The sequence below is a fragment of the Nilaparvata lugens genome, chromosome 2 (genome assembly GCF_014356525.2).
Source record: "Nilaparvata lugens isolate BPH chromosome 2, ASM1435652v1, whole genome shotgun sequence".
NCBI classification, from domain to species: Eukaryota; Metazoa; Arthropoda; class Insecta; order Hemiptera; family Delphacidae; genus Nilaparvata; species Nilaparvata lugens.
Genome location: NC_052505.1, coordinates 16,615,270 through 16,633,108, shown reverse-complemented (window position 1 = coordinate 16,633,108; position 17,839 = coordinate 16,615,270).

The window sequence follows — 17,839 nt, the reverse complement described above, 5'->3', positions numbered from 1 at the left end:
AACTCGAAGCAGCCTAGCCAGCCAACGGCCACAAATAGTTTATTGTTCTAATTTCGGGGTAGGAAGTCCATGCATATTTGGTTCACATACATTTCTTCTCAATTCATTTGTTCTCAAAATAGTTATTTTTCTAGAAGTTCGAAAGTAGTAGATTTTCAATTAAATTTCGCTCTCCATAACTTATAGAAACCAAGAGTGGTTAGTAAATTTACAAGAATATTTTTGGCAGAAATTTTTCCAAGTTTTTCCTAGGGATATGAACAGAACGGTCAGGTCTATGTTGAGCTTTCAGTTCTTCCCGCGCTGGCAATTGACTTCCTTGTAACACAAGCACATTGAAAAGGATAGGAATGGAAAGAACTGTTGACTCACGTTCACATTTCAGCACGATGTACTGTATTCAATTATTTTCAGCCCAGACATTACATCCAAATGTTTTCATAATTACCAAGCCACTAATCAGGTGGTAATTATGAAAACATTTGGATGTAATGTTTGAGCTGAAAATTTTTTTGGGCTATAAATTTTATTGAAAACTAGCAGGAAACCCGTGCTTCGCAAGGGTCTATTTTAAAACTTGACGTAATAAAATCCAGAAGAATTGAAAATAGGCCTATAAAATCCTCGATTGATTAAGAATTTATAAGCAGCATTTCAGTAGTTCAGACGTGATGATGCGTCAAACATAATTTCCTTATCCTCTACACGTGTATACGTCTTTAAGCCAGTTCTTTCCTCTATTATAGTATAGAAGATGATAGATAGAAGAATATATCATCCATTTATCTATCATCTTCTACACTATAATAAAGGAAATGAATGAGAATAAATTTTGAAAGGTTTGAGATATCGAAGTGCGGTTTTCACCATACCTTTTCTCTGGAAATCCTGTATCGGAATAATGTATCATACGACCACCTCTCAATTATAAAAAGAAGTTGGATTCAGAATGGTGGTTCCAAAATGGCGGGAAAAATTTGGGTGCAACGGAAAACCTGTTTTTATCATTCGAAAAGGATCCCCAATCATACCTATCTTCTAAATTCCCTTTTAAGAGAAATGTTCTGCTGCTTCCTTACAACAACTGAAAGCATGACAAATAATTGAAAACTTGACAAAATGAAAACTTAATGTAATCAAATATTGAAGAATTTAAAATAGGTTTATAACCATACTCGGTTAAGCAAGAATCTATATGCGAAATTTCAAGTTAATCAGTCCAGTAGTTCAGACGTGATGATGCGTCAAACATAATTTTCCTCTACCGTACTACACCTGTATACGTGTATAATCCAGTTCTTTAATATACAGAGTGTTTCAGAAGTAGTGTCGAGAATTTTAGGGTATTGTACCTGGATGCTAGGAGACTACAAATGTCATATTTGAAGTGTCCAAAACTCAGCGGTTATCCTTATAGCTGCCATTTTGTTTTTTTCACTTGAAAATTTTTATCTCAAGAACGAAATGTTGTATTGATCTGAAATTTGGCATGAATATTTATGCTATAAAGACTCAACTATAAAAAATAAAAAAAAAAATTTTTCGTTGAAATTTTTCAAAATGGCGGCCATTTTAAATTTTTGATGGCGAATATCTCGAAAACCGTCCATTTTACAGAAAATTTACAAGAGACAAAAAAGTTAGCAAATTTTTTCACGATTCCAATGATACCTAATTTATTAAGATTGGTCGAAGAATAACAGAGAAATTATCGCTGACGATAGGTCATGTTCAGAAAGTCCGTAACAACATTTCCGAAATGAGCAGGGGCACCATCATGTTGAAACCAAATATTATATCTGTTTGCAAGAGGCACATCTTCCAAAAGTTCTGGTAGTATGTCTCTTAAAAAAGTAATGTACGTGGGAGAATTCAGACGATTAGGAAGAATGTATGGTCCAATCACGCGATTACCTAAGATACCCGTCCAAACATTCAGCGAAAATCTATGCTGATAACCACGCACTTTGACCTCATGAGGATTGTCTAAGGCCCAGACGTGACTGTTGCGAGAGTTGAAGATTCCTTCTCTTGTAAAGCTGGACTCATCGGTAAATAACACATTTTCTATAAAATTTGGTTGGATAATGTCTTGCTGAAGAAACCAACGGGCACAGTTTACTCTTGGCTCATAGTCGCGTTCAACCAATGAGTGAACTTTTTGAAAGCGGAAGGGGTGAAGTCTTTCCTTGTTTAGTACACGCCACACAGAAGAAGCACTTGAATTGATTTGCTTTGCAACTGCTCTCGTACTCGTTCTAGGATTGAAATCGAATTTATGCAATACTTCCTCTTCAAAAGCAACATTTCGAACTGCTCGAGGCCTACCAGCAATTACCCTGTTCCGTTCAAATGAACCAACTTCTCTCAGCCGATTGTGAGTTCTTGTGAACACCTTGTCGGAAGGGAGACGGCGGTTTGGAAATGCAGCTGCATACATTCTTCTTGCTTCGGTCGCATTGCCAAGAGCTGCTCCATACATGAAGTGAATATCGGTGTACTCCAGCGAACTAAATTCCATTACAATAATTAAATATTTGTGTAGAAGCAACGTAAGAAAATATTGAAACTGGAAATTTAAGATAGAAATAAGACCTAGGAAACGTGAGACTAAGAAATAGGAAGCACTACATCTGGTTCTTTACTTTTAATGAAACAACAATACTTTTACAAGACAAACATTATCATCTGAAAACCATTGTAAAATCATCTGTTTGCCCATATGGAGCCATACCGAGTTTCAAAGCTTCATCTTAAATACATCTGGAATTAAAAAATTAATATTGATCTTTAAATGGTGAAAAGTGGTCATGCATGCAGTACGAAAAAAATTAATTTCTCTGTTATTCTTCGACCAATCTTAATAAATTAGGTATCATTGGAATTGTGAAAAAATTTGCTAACTTTTTTGTCTCTTGTAAATTTTCTGTAAAATGGACGGGTTTCGAGATATTCGCCATCAAAAATTTAAAATGGCCGCCATTTTGAAAAATTTCAACGAAAAAAAATTTTTTTATTTTTTATAGTTGAGTCTTTATAGCATAAATATTCATGCCAAATTTCAGATCAATACAACATTTCGTTCTTGAGATAAAAATTTTTAAGTGAAAAAAACAAAATGGCAGCTATAAGGATAACCGCTGAGTTTTGGACACTTCAAATATGACATTTGTAGTCTCCTAGCATCCAGGTACAATACCCTAAAATTCTCGACACTACTTCTGAAACACCCTGTATAATAATACTAGCCGTCAGGCTCGCTTCGCTCGCCATATCCGTCTAGCCAGGGGGCTCCGCCTCCTGGACCCCTGACTGGATCGTCCAAGAATGAGATCAGCAGGCTCGCTTCGCTCGCCTGAATTTTTCATTTGAGCATTTTTATCATATGTTAGGACAATCCAGTCGGGGGTCCAGACTAAACTGGACTGGCGAAACGGATAAACGGATATGGCGAGCGAAGCGAGCCTGACGGCTAGAAATATAATATTCCCAGGATTGAAGTAGCAATGCCCAATCAATTTTCCCGCGATAAATGCATTTAAATCTTCAACTTGGTGCCAACCTAATAAAGTCAACTCAACTTAATGCCAACCTGACAAAATTATTAATTTAGTTGCCAGTTAACAACTGTTTCGAAGAGGTACTCTATCTAGATTATAGTTCTATAGTAACATATGATATGGAAATTTCAATTATAATTAGGAGATTGGGAGAAGAAGAATATACATGCTAAAAGACGAACTTTAAACCCTTAAAAACAACCCTTAGAGTTGAAATATTGCCAAAAGATTTCTTAGTGCGCCTCTAAAGGGCCAACTGAACATACCTACCAAATTTGAACGTTTTTGGTCCTGTAGATTTTTAGTTATGCGAGTGAGTGAGTGAGTGAGTGAGTGAGTCAGTCAGTCAGTCAGTCTGTCAGTGTGTGACTACCATTTCGCTTTTATATATATAGATTTTTTATTATTAAAACCATAAAACCATATTAAAACCGAAGATATGATTTGGTGATTTTTTTATGAAATTGTATGTACTATTAATGAAGTTTGAACATTAATTCTGAAAAATCTAGAAGGAAAATTGAAATTTGGGCTTCCAGGTGCACGAGATTGATATTTTTAGAATCTATGTTCAAAATTTGGAGATCTAAATCATTCCCGTTTTTCCGGTATGCAATCCACAAGTTGACATGTTTTGATGCGAACAAACGAACACACGAACAAACACAACCCTACTCTCTTATTATATAGATGAAAACTAAACATCGACCTGACCGTTCTGTTCGTACCCTATGAAAACTCGAAATTGTTGAATCCCATTCAATACTCTCTTAGTTTTTAGAAAATTTTGAATTACATACTGTAGTGGCTCTACTGGTTAATCTGGATACCATCCTCAAATTGTTATAGTCTACCGCACAAACATAGTCCGATGGAACTTGGAACAGATGAGTGCAATGTAGCCTATCATTTTATCAACGTTGTCTACAGGTGATTAAAAATGAGAGCTAATGAATATTTTATGATACATTTTTGACGAATTGGCAACATCTGTGGGTGTGGGGGTGGAAGACTGGGACTTTTCTGTTCCAATTTTCATCAGCTTATTTTCGAGCGGTTGACTATTGTAAGTTATGTACACGATAGCCAAAAAGAAAAGAATGGTTGAGTTCAAAGCCACTAATCGGTGAGTGAACGATGAGATCGGTGAGTGAACGTGGCTCTGAACGATGTACTGTTTTGTCGTTGAACGATGCATAGACTCACATGCAGCGCTAGATTATTTGGAATTGAAATCGGCCATTAAGGGGAGAGCCTGGGAGATTATTACATACTAAAGATCTTGAAGATTTTTGTGATCTATAATATTACAAAAAATATATATTATATAATATCTCGTGCTAAAATACCTCAATGGAACCTTTAATTTCAAGTAAGAGCTAGCATTGGGAAGGCATAGGTATTGTGCGTTTATACACCTCTTCAAGGTCTTTGGTCTAACTGATAAGAAAAAAAAATACGTCATACCCGGTTCGTTCACTGATCAGTTAATCGTACTTTTCCACTGATGGAAAAGAACGTAAATAGAGTAGCTGAACGTAAACATACATAGCTGAATATGAGGTTGTTTACAAATGATGGACTCCACTATAATGTATTTGGGAGCAGAGAAATGCATGATTACATAAATTCAATAACATTTATAATATTTTACAAAGCATTTAAAACTACTCCAATCACCTGATGGTTTTCCATTTTAATTGATTACAATGAAATAGGTTAAGTTCTAGTTTTGTTTACAAAATATGATCAACAAGGGAAACATCTGTCAGTCACGACTCATGAGCAACCGTTCAGCCACAGAATACACACAAAATGGAAGGTATCAATCTCACCAAGATCAGAGTGCACCAAGACCACGACACATGACTGAATCATCTTGTTAGACCCTGCTTCTTGAAATCAGGAATGTTCCAATAGAACTTATCTTTAAATAGAAATACAATACAAATCAAGTGGTACGAGAATAAAACTCAAGAGAATAGAGATGTTCAAAGTTGTAGCTGTTGGGTACCCGAAATTACAGACATGGTACTAAAGAAAAGCGTTTCGTCTTATTATTTACTGTGAGGAACCATCACAATCTCATGTGAGGTTGTTGCTTTATGACAGCTATCCGATTGACCGTCGTCAAATAGTTGTGGATCCGTGGGGATATTTGTTTACGAGAGCACACGAAGAGATTTGCTGTGTTGAGCATAATTTATTGACCGGAAACAAAGCAAAGAGCAAGCGCTAGCCGAAGCGAAAGGAAAGGCGATAAAGAAGGCCGTGGCCGGAAGGCGAACGGCGGCTACCGGAAGTCCAGACCTGACTTTTTAATTTTACACCGACGCCTCTCCTGCTGCTGCTCGCTCGTTGGTCAGTTTGTTACTTCCGTTTACCCCTCCACCCGAAGTGTTCCTCTTCATCCTCATCCACAGCAATCAACCACCCACATTGACCTTAACTGCACTATCATCATCATCACAACCCCAAGAATTGGGATGAAAATTTATAAAACTATCAGACCTATTAAGACCAAGGAGAAGGTGGTCTCAAAATTAAGAATAAAGACGAAAATAATTTATATCAGTTTCAAAAGGCTATTTTCCAAAGACCGTAACGGGCTGTCATGCCTAAACTGTGAAAGTCAGATGATGATGATGATGATGATGATGATGATTTTGATTGATAAAACAAGAAACTCTTGAGTAACTTTTCGATTCAGTAAGAGCAAAATAGATTACAATGTCTATCTGTGCACGTCAATTTGAGAAACTCTTTGAAAAGGCCAAGAATTTGAGAAGAATTAGGGCAGTAATAATTAAATAAAAATACCAAGAAATTGTCATAAACCACAGAGTTCTCTTATAGTATTAGTATTTTTATTTAATAGGAATAATTACCACAATATCAACTTCTCAACTACACAAAAAGTGCAGTAATAATAATTGCTTATCGGGAGACATGGTCCGTTTGACGTGCTTGTCAAATTGAAATCAAAAGGATATTCTTCTCAAAATGATCAAAGATTATATTTTGATCTAAATTGATAGCAGGCCTATATTCCATATTATTAGATTTGGTTAAGATCAGTTTGACGTGTTTGTTAGATTAAAATCAAAAGCATGATAGTTCTTTCAAAAATTATTGAAGATAATACTTTAATCTAAATTGATACTAGATGCCACATTTACTGGACATTAATAATCAGTATTAGATCAGCAGAATGCTTAAAGAGAAATGAATGAAGTGTCAATTATTGATATTTATACTTCCCTGTTGTAGAAAAATGTTTGTAGGAGGAAACGAAATGCTTGCTGAATCATTGATATATAACATGAATTCGGATCATAAGAAGAGCATTATGGAACAACAATTGGTTGAGCTAGAAGTATCAGTTAAATCAAAAAAGAAAGAAATTCAAGAGGAAATGAGATATAATCTCATTCATGAGCTGGACAAGAGGCACAATAAAAGAGTTCAATTTGAAAAATCTATATATGTTCTAGTTATTTTCTAAAATTGAATACATTTGATAAAAGAGAAATAGAATGAGAGACAAGGCTTTGAACGATGATCAGAAAATACGATTGAAAGGTAAGCTGTTAATTGCTGTTATTCCTCTCTGCGAATGATATTCCTCGTTTGATATTAAATTATTAGCTTTATTACCTGATTAATACCTCTGAAACGTTTCCTTTTCCACTAGATTCAGATACAACGGCTGAACGGCATTGAGAAATACAAAATGAAGGCATAAAATGGCAATAACTCTCTTTCTAACTGTTTTGAATAATGGACAGCAGTGGATGAGTTATATTGTTCTCCAGGGGTTTTTCTGAATTGGCGTCATTGTGATATTTGTCTATATTTTCCGCTTATCTGTTCAGGGAATTCGCTGTACGCTTGTGTTATTTCGTTGACTATGGAGTGGTGGTGGGGGGATACCGGTAATGCGCTCTCTATGTATGATGAACTGCAATAACATGCCAGTCGATACGTTTTTCGAAGTCCTTTCTATCTGCAGATCCAACAACTCTGCAGATCTCTCGGAAATGATGCACGATGCTAGTTTCCATAATAAGAATGGAATGCAACTTCTATGGAAGTAAGCGATTGATTTAAATTCATGTATATTGGAATAATTGTAAACAAAAACAGTGTATAGTTTTGAATCCCGTTTTTGCAGAGTTAAATTTTTACATGAGGGAGATTAAACCTGATTGATATGACGAGGCAAAACATCCAAAAGGATATCTCTTCCAATAATAGCCATCAGGATGAATAAATAGGGCGAAAGAAGAAGAGAGATGAACAGAGGTACAATCTGTGGTGGATTCCGAGCCACCAAGAATGTTTTAGTCTACTGCCAAGCAAATAGATCGTGTTACCCATTTAGCCGCTCAAATATCGACGATCAGCAATAAATCAAGAATTTTGCACACATTGTTTCTCAGAGTTGGGTCGAATTTAGCATTCAACGACGTGCTCTGCCTGCAAGAAGCTGCTCTGGAGCTCAAGGGCCGCCCTTATGGTTTATGGGTTCTCTTTATGTGCCCATACACACGTGCTAAGCCCTGTCCACACTCTGATCGCACCCTCTCTCTCACACACACACACTCAGTGCAATGCTGATCTAGCATATTTTACTCACCTATTATCATTGACGATTCTTCAAACTAGTAAGCTCCCTGGTCAGGAGAACTGGCTGTTGAACTAATTTTAAAATCCGCAACTTGTAGTTATACTCCGTACAAAATTACTTTTGACTTGGAGGGTTCCGTTCTGAACTGGCCAGCGTTCTCTAATTTCCAATGTGTGTTACCCAGTTGTTCGCTTCGGCGTTTGTGGGCACTGGCAGTTGTACGCAGATGTATACAAAGTTTAGTGACGTAGGCGTTCTATCTGCGCTCTAACGGAATGTTATCATCAGGACTATGCAACTCTTTAATTTATCACAATGGCATTGCTTTCAACTTTAACTGCATCATTGCATGCGTCATTGCATGCAATCAATAATCTACTCGACAGCTGATTGATGATGTTTTTATATGCTCGATCAGTGACATACCAAAGTGGCAAAGTAGAGGGTTTTCAGATTACAACTCCCTTCTATGAACTCAAAATAGAGGCCAAAAAAACCAACATTCAGAATAGGCCTACACTACATAAAATTGACCTCAACTAATTCTACAAGCTTCAATATTGTTCTCTTAATGTTGAGAACCATTAAACTCATTAAAATGATTTGTAACTGGCTACCAGCAATAACAATCTCATTGGTACGGTAATGTATTGAAAGAAATTTATTGTTAATACAAAATGGTAATCAAACAACAAAAACTAAGTTTTCAAAAAAAGCAAGACAATCCCCCACATTGTTGGATTTGCTAAAGAAGCTTTTTCCATCGCCAAACCCCTCCCCTCCTACCTATCTGTCGAGTTAATGTTTGCTAGGCCACTAGAGTTCGCTTAGAGTGGGCCCAATATTTTTGAACAAACCTACTCATCCCAAAGTCCTGGCCTTGCTACTGAGCTTGATGCCCACATATCAGTACCTATCATTAAATGTGTCCAGTACAGTGAAAATTTTATTTCAATCAGCTCTAATAGAAATATTTTTTCACTCTGCCCGGCAAAGTGAGTATAAATAAAGCCATTAAGTTATGGGGGTTTTATTTTCAATGTGCTGGACACATTCAATGATACTGATAAGTTGGATTCCACCTTGAATGTAATAACTTGTTTTGTGTGTACCCTACTTGCAATTTCTTATCTATAGAGAATTGTCTTAAACATAGCAGGAGAGAAATACATGATTGACACATCATTTATGAACTAAATGAGCTTGCGATTTCTCATTCTTTAGGATTTTAGTAAAGTGTTTGATTAAACCCTTGCTGAGCAAGGGATAACGCTAGTGAAGACAAAATGAAAAATAAAATCCAAGTACCCTTTTTTTAAGTGAGTGAAATTTAAAAAAAAGGCTATTTAGATTTTATATTTTTATTCTCTGAGTACATTAGGGCTGGCAGGCTATACAAATGCTGTAAATAATTATTAAATTATAGGCTGAATAAATAATTATTTATGTGAAATTGATATCATAAATAATTAGGTATTCTTACTGGATAATGATTATTTTACCAAAGTAATTAGTAGAGGTAATTCTTACCTCTCCAATTTCATTATTTCATTTCCATGATAAACTGCCAATGTGTGTATATTCATTCACAGACAAATAAATACTTACCGGCAGTTTTTAAAAAAGGATATAGTTCAGGATGCCCCCCAACAGTGGCCTCTCAACACCCCTCACAGCCACCCTTAAACGCCAAAAATAAAACCTTGCAAGAATCTACCGTCAGTATCAGAATTCGACTAACTGTGAAAGGTTTTTGACAATAAGTCAAAAGTTGACTCCCGGTCAAAACTTGATTCTCTGTTATTGAAAGCATCCTTTCAATCACAGAATGGACCTACAGTTTTAGGTTGACTCCGAACCACCGTGCTGGTGTGTCACTGACACAGCTGCAACAGAGGAAACATAGATTGGACATACAGGTAAAAGTGAACATAGAAAAATTAGTAAATAATAGTAAAGTGAAGTGAAAAAATTGTGTTGCTTTATTATGTGGGCAAATATTAGATTAAGCCTATGTAAGGCCAAATTATTTCCAGATTCAATATTTCAATAAATATAATGGCTAATTCTAGACTCAGCCTAGAAAGGCTAATATTCAAGATTCAGCCTATGAAAAGGCCAAATTATTATCAGATTCTAAATCAATATTTCACAAAAAATTATGTAACATTTGTAAGAATTTTTGAAGATGAGAAGTCCCACTTTTTTGAGAAATGGAAATTCATCATTTCTAAGGAATATTGCAAGTATCATTCTTACCTTTTCTATTATAATGATGTTGCTATAATATTCTCTTACACCAATGTTGTACTTCATGCTGCTTTATTTCCACAAGTAATCAAGAAAAAATATCTGGAGTAAGCACTCCAAATAAAACTTTGAAATGTTCATCAAACCCGTGATGAAATGTATTATAATTAATCGGAATATTGGGTAATTTTTCAATCAAGATGAAGCAACACATATTTGAAAAGTTGAAAGTTATAAAAACCTGGAAAGGATTGTACAACCTCACAACTATTACACATTGATACATATTTAATAAAACTAATATTGTAGTTATAATAATCACATTGAAAATAATAAACTCTTAATACTATGAGTTCACCCAGCTCAATTGGAGCCTCGAGCCTAGCCTTTAATTCACATGACATGTACACAAAAACACAGAAAATATCCTATAAACAATGCCTTCTACAGACCTGGACAGGAAAAAGAGGTTGATTTTAGGGGTGGGGTAGAGACGGAGTGGAACATCAAATCAGTATGCCCAGCCTGCTGAATTGAGATCCAAGTGAGATCCTAGCTCCAAGTGATCGACAGTTAACAACCACCCCAGGGTCTGGCTGCATTGGTGGATGTCATTGCTGTCTTTCACTCAAATCAGGTCCTGCAAAACGGTATTTTAGATCTGTTGGTGCATTCAAACAAACCGTGTGGTGAGGGACCTGAGCTAGATCTATAGATGTGCTGAAACCCTATCCTTAATCTAAAAAGTGTGCTGACTGCAAAATCAAATCTAAATCCCCTACTTCTAAGGGTTTTATAAGGATGGGGCGAATAATTTAAAGAGGAGTGAGTTTTTCTCACTGAGCTGGAAGCATAATCAGCATGCCGAGCCCACTGAAATAAGCCTCCAATTCTATGATTGACAGCAATTGGTACTTAGTACAGGGTCTGGCTGTATTGGTGTGAGTGGATACTGTCTTTCATACCTCATCACAAAGGGACAGATTGGGGGGTACTATATCTATATAAGAAAGCTTCAAGAAAAAGTATGAACCAGTAACTCATTAATAAAGTTAATAAAATGTTTAGGATAAGTCAGCCTTTTATATGAGTTACTCAAAAAATTAATTAGTATTTAAATTTTACTCTAAAATGTTAAACTGATGATGAGGACAGGGCCAGGGAATCCTTGATGATGAGGTGATCCTTGATGATCTTGAAGATCCTTGATAATGAACTTAATTGCTAGCCTGCTGTATTTTTAAATTAGTGTTTGTGTAAGCCTAAGAGTGTGTAAAAAACTAACTACTGACACTACCCCGTGTAACCTCACACACATTTATCTTGAAAATAATGTAAATTTTTCCAAATAATGGAATTTATAAATAATTCCAATTTTGTATCAAAAAGGGGAACAATAAGTGGATAAATCTCAAGATAAATGTGAGAACTTTTAGTTCAAGATATTCATTTATATAAAATTTAACAACTTGAAATTTTCGAAAAATTGAAAAATAGGTGTTGTACTGCACAACTCTACTGGTGAGAAAACTAAGAAATTCATGATGTTGCCATTATTCGACAACTCTCAACGTTTTCCCTATGACAATATTTGGAAAATGGCAACGCTGCAAACCAATATTAGGAACCCCCCATCCCAACAACAAAAATTGGGACATTTGAAGCGAGTACGGTGTAAAACATCCCACCAGTAAAGCTGTACAAGATTCTAGGAATTATTTTAGTTTACATAAGAATTAGTAAATATTATTAATGTGTGTGAGGGTGTTTTTGTGTAACATGCTTAGAAATTGTATTCACTGACTCACCAGCTGCTACCAGCTCAAACGACCTATAAACAAAATAAAATAATTAATTAAAGAGGTCAAGAAAATAAATTATATCCTCCTATGCTGATATAATAAAGGAAAGAATTGGCTTGTACACGTACCGTACAGGATTCGAAATACATGAATGACGTCTCATCATCACGTCTCAACTACTCAACTGATTAACTTGAAATTTTACATAGAGATTCTTGATTCACCGAGTATGTTTATAGGTTTATTCTTCAAGATTTCAGTAGATCAAGTTTCAGTTTGTCAAGATCTTAATTAGACCCTTTCGGAACACGGGTTACCTGCTCTTCATTAATGGATACAATTGATAGAGTAGGTTCAGAAAATAATAAAATAAATTAATGTGTAAAATTGAAGTGATATAGCACATAATATAAGAGAACAGATTTTCACTCTCAAATATTGCTGGAAGAGCTACAGCAGAAATCAAGCTAGTTTTTATTTTCTGAATTATAGAAAACTATAAGAATCTGAGTTATTTAATCAAATCAAGAGTTGATGTGCAAAAAAGTGATATTATATTCCATTGACAAAATCTTTTGAAATAATATCCACACTCCAGGTGACGAAGAATATAAAAATCGAAAAGGAGACAAGATTCCATTATTTTTTACAAATGTAGACTTTACACTATTTAAACACACTTGCGGAACGCGTATCCATTTTTGTACGGTACGGAATGTTCAGAGTTCATCACTGTATACAGTGGGTGATAGCTGAAAATACAAAGCAAAAACTATTAGAATGGATGCAGTAGTGACACATCAACAAATCAAACCAATTATTAATAAGTCAATGTGTCACTGAAATATCGACAATATACTACACTAATATCTTAAAGGGGACTCAGTGTTTTTTATAATAATAGAGAGAAGTTTAGATTTGTCCTATAATCAATATTTTTAATTAATTTTTCAGGAAATAAAATCCTGTGATATTGTACTGTAGCCAATTCAAATATCGTAACAGCTCTGAACAACGGTCCTTGAAATATGTTTTTTCAAGGCTTAATATTATTCCTCCTATAACCAACTAATCTGTAAATCAGTTATATTTTGGAAATATTTCTTCTAAAATTCCCTGCCAAAATATTTGATGATGGATATCATTGTATAAATAATAAGAGGATTCATGTGAACAGTGCATCAGAATCTATCTGATGGCTTCAAAATTCTTCAAATAACCTTCAATAATTCTTCAAATTCTTCGAATAATATAACTACAGCATTCAGCACAAAAATGAAACATATTGCACAAATGATAATATTTATAGCTATGTGCACCACATATGGCTCTCTGACATAAAGGACTATTATAGACTCTTTAGACTATACAGACTTTTCTTACATAGATTTGATGAGTTCTTACAACATGATTACACAATATGATTCTTGGGTTCTGCAATTTTGAATTTCTATATTTTCGATACTTATTCACTCATATTTTCATGAGGAACAATTGGTGGTATCACAGTGCTGTGACTGTATTATGAGATGAGTAGGCTGCTCTAATTAAGACATATTATTAATATACATATAAAGTGATAATTTGATGATTTTCCTTTCAGATTGATGTAGAAATCCGCCTCTTACATAAATCTTGAAAGCATATCAGAAACACAATATGGAAAATATTGTTCCTCATTTCTATAAAAAAATCAAGTTTTCATACCCTTTTGAAATAAAGTTATGCTGTAAGAACATGCAGTTTATTAGACACAACAACATGGAAATCGCAATGAAACAATAACACATCAATTAAAACCATTGATTTCAAATGATCTTAGCTGAAATTCAACAAATTTCAAATTCTTGAGGACTGCAGACTTCTAGATGAGTCTATTCTTCAACGATTATGCACTCACTATAATATAGACTGTTGAATAATCATAATCACTCACTAAAAGTACTGTTAAAATTACTCACTAAAATTCTGTAATTTTGAATTTCTATATTTTCGATACTTCACTCATATTTTCATGAGGAACAATTGGTGGTATTACAGTACTGTGACTGTATTATGAGATGTAGGTAGGCTGCTCTAAATAAGACATATTATATTATTAATATTCATATAAAGTGATAATTTGATGATTTTCCTTTCAGACTGATGTAGAAATCCGCCTCTTACATATATCTTGAAAGCATATCAGAAACACAATATGGAAAAAATTGTTCCTCATGTTTATAATAAAATCAAGTTTTCATACCCTTGAGATAAAGTTATGCTGTAAGAGAATGGAGTTTATTAGACACAACAAATGGAAATCGCAATGAAACAATAACACATTAATTTAAACCATTGATTTCAAATGATCTCAGCTGAAATTCAACAAATTTCAAATTCTTGAGGACTGCAGACTTCTAGATGAGTCTATTCTTCAACGATTATGCACTCACTATAATATAGACTGTTGTATAATCATAATCACTCACTAAAATTACTGTTGAAACATATATGATATATGCTTTCCATTACATCATTGGCGAATGTTACTCTCCAATAATCAATTTTCCAACTGTAACTTTTTAACTAACTGTTTTCAAGAGAATACATCAGCAGTCAGAGTGAGTTATTAAAATATTGATAGTATCGAGTCCCAACATTTATGTTATTTCAGCTTTTGTTATTAGTTAGTGAGTTATATTAGTTGGTTAGTTAACTAATTTAGTTGGTTATTAGTTTCTATTCCCGTGCATCAGTGTGTATTAGTTCCAGTTTTATTAAAATACTGCAATTCGATACCGTACTATCAATATATTTTGATAGTTCTGGTGCACTCAAAAGTGGAGTGTCCCCATATATTTGATTTTATTTAAGATAAGTTAACGATCTATCAAATTCTTTTCCAAGAATAAATAGGCCTATTATTTAGGTACGGTACTGAATTACTCTTAAAAAATAATTATTTCTGGTTGTGATTGCTCCAATAACTTTCTGAGGGTCAATTTGAAGAGAGGGGCCTGCTAACTTCGCCCTCCTAACCATTGAAAATTAGCTGCAGCTATTCTATTCTGCACAGTTGAAATCAAATTAAAATTTGATTCAATTTGGTTCATTATTTCCTCTAGACTTGAATACAAAGTAAGGTTTATCACATTTCAAAATAAACTATATCCCTTTCTCAGGAAGAACAGTACGGTATGATCAACTCATCTCAAGAATAGTGGACATATATGAAAATCAGCATCGGAGTGTTGTTGACTTCACATGAATTGTGAATCTTTGTAGAATATTATCATGTATTATAGAATATAATAGATGAGTTTTGGTGGAACTAACTGGAAGGTTTTCTTCGCCATATAGAATAATAACTCAAATTACAACAGAGATCCACAATTTTCCAATATTAGGCTACTCTCATTTAAAACAAGAATTGCAGGTGGCATTGTTAAAGCATTCATTATAAATACCTTCTCTTATGGTAAGTACTAATGACTTGTACCCTGGCAAAGCCATACAAAAGGCTGTAGGCTACTGTTGATAACAGCCTATAAGAGCTCATTATCATGCTATTATATCCTTGAGCTTATCAATATTAAGTTGAATATAATAGTCATAGAAGAGTAATTATGAGTATAGATTCACATACTCAGATCTTGCAGAAATTCCTTAAACTTCTGAATAATTATTTCAATATTTTTCATTCAATTATGACAAAAATCATTCTACTATACTTATTGTATTTTTTCTCTCATTTTTGAATGGAACATGAATAATATCATGTTAGCTGGTGGCTCCTTAGAATTTTCCTTTTAAATTTAATCCATGTCGTTGTCCTCGTGGTATATGGTGGAATCAAACTAATAATGTTCCTATATATTTTGATGTAGACATTATTTTCTATTGCCAGAAAAGAACTCAGAAGAACTAAGATTGAAGAACTTATCTGAAGTGTTGGAGCTGCTTCATGTAGGATCAATCCAAGATGGCTGCTTGATTGGTTCTCTGTGCATCCATGATGGCGGCTCGATTGGTCCTCTGTGCATCTATGATGGCTGCTTGATTGGTCCTCTGTACATCATGCTGATTGCTACTGCTCATTCATGACTGCGATCAGTGAAACTGCAAAGAAAACGTTTCGAAAATAATTAGATTTTTTCTGCAGGATCCATAAACATAGGGTATGTTGTCAACTAACTCAATTGAGTTGATTGAATCTTCAAGGATTTGTAAAACCCTTTAAATGAGTTTGTGAAGATATCTTTAGTGGTGTGCCTATGCTACAGAATTGAAAGTTGCCCACTGAAAGGTTAAAAATGAAAAACTATGAATTGGAGAGGTGCAAGCGAACAACCCTGTGGAACCCTCATCATATTTTGAGGATTCTTCTAGATGATTTTATGACTATATTAAAATTACAACTATATTTCGAAGTTTTTAAAAAGAGATTTCAAAAGTCAACTTAATATTAAATGTACAGTATCAATATTTTGACAGTTTAAAGAAAACCCCTCAATGAGATTTTTTTCAAATGCCTTATAAATGTCAATAAAGTGCTCTGAGTCAATTTCGCCCAAAAAATGAATTTTTATTATGTTATCAAGGCGTTTGGTGGAGGAGTTATCATTCAAATTCAAATTGTAACAGCCGCCATGAAAATAAGTGCTACCAATAACCCAAGAAGAAATGTTCCTAAACATGATCCTTGTGATCAATACTTCCATATTCATTTATTCAATAGTAATTATCCCGACTATTTACAGCAGAAAATTGATTCAATAAATTTGGAAAAATTATTGATTTATGATTAAGTTTATCCGTGAGGAGTTTATATTCTTGACGGATTGATTGATGTCTAACATCTGAGTGAACATTGCTATGTTTCTCACAATTTATTATCAATATGAGATATTTTTGGAGTTATGCAGAATCATTTTTTCAACTTTTCATACAAATAGTCAATTTATTTTCGAAAAATCATCAAAACTTTACAGAATTCCTCCAATTAACGAGGATCTGTACCTAACACACCATCGTAATGCATATGCGCAGGTAACGTCTTTGTTCGATCAGTGCCGTTCTCTGTGACTACAAAGTCTAAGCTAAGCAGTAACGGCTAGAAAGCAGTGTGACCAACGAGCTATTATAGTAAACTAATATACAATCAACAAAGTGCACAATCAAATATTTTTTCCTGGTTGCATACACATGAATTAAATTTAACCGCCGTAAAATGATGTCATTCAACGGAAGCAAAGACAATAGAACAAATGTACTAGTCTAACGACAATGCGATGAGTCATTTTACAGCGTCTACATTTACTAGACTTACGTAATCTATAATATTAAAACAGAAAGAATTTGCTTATACACGTACGGGATGGGAAATTCACGAATGACGCATTATCACGTCTCAGCTACTCAACTGCTTAACTTGAAATTTTGCATTATAGATTCTCAATTTACCGAGGATTGTTACAGGCATATTTTAAATTCTCCAAGATTTTGTAGTTCAATTTAACAGTTTGTCAAGTTTTGAGTAAGTTACCTACTAGTTTTAGATAATTAAAAGGAATGTAATTCAACGTGGATCATTTTACAGCGGTTAAATTTGATAG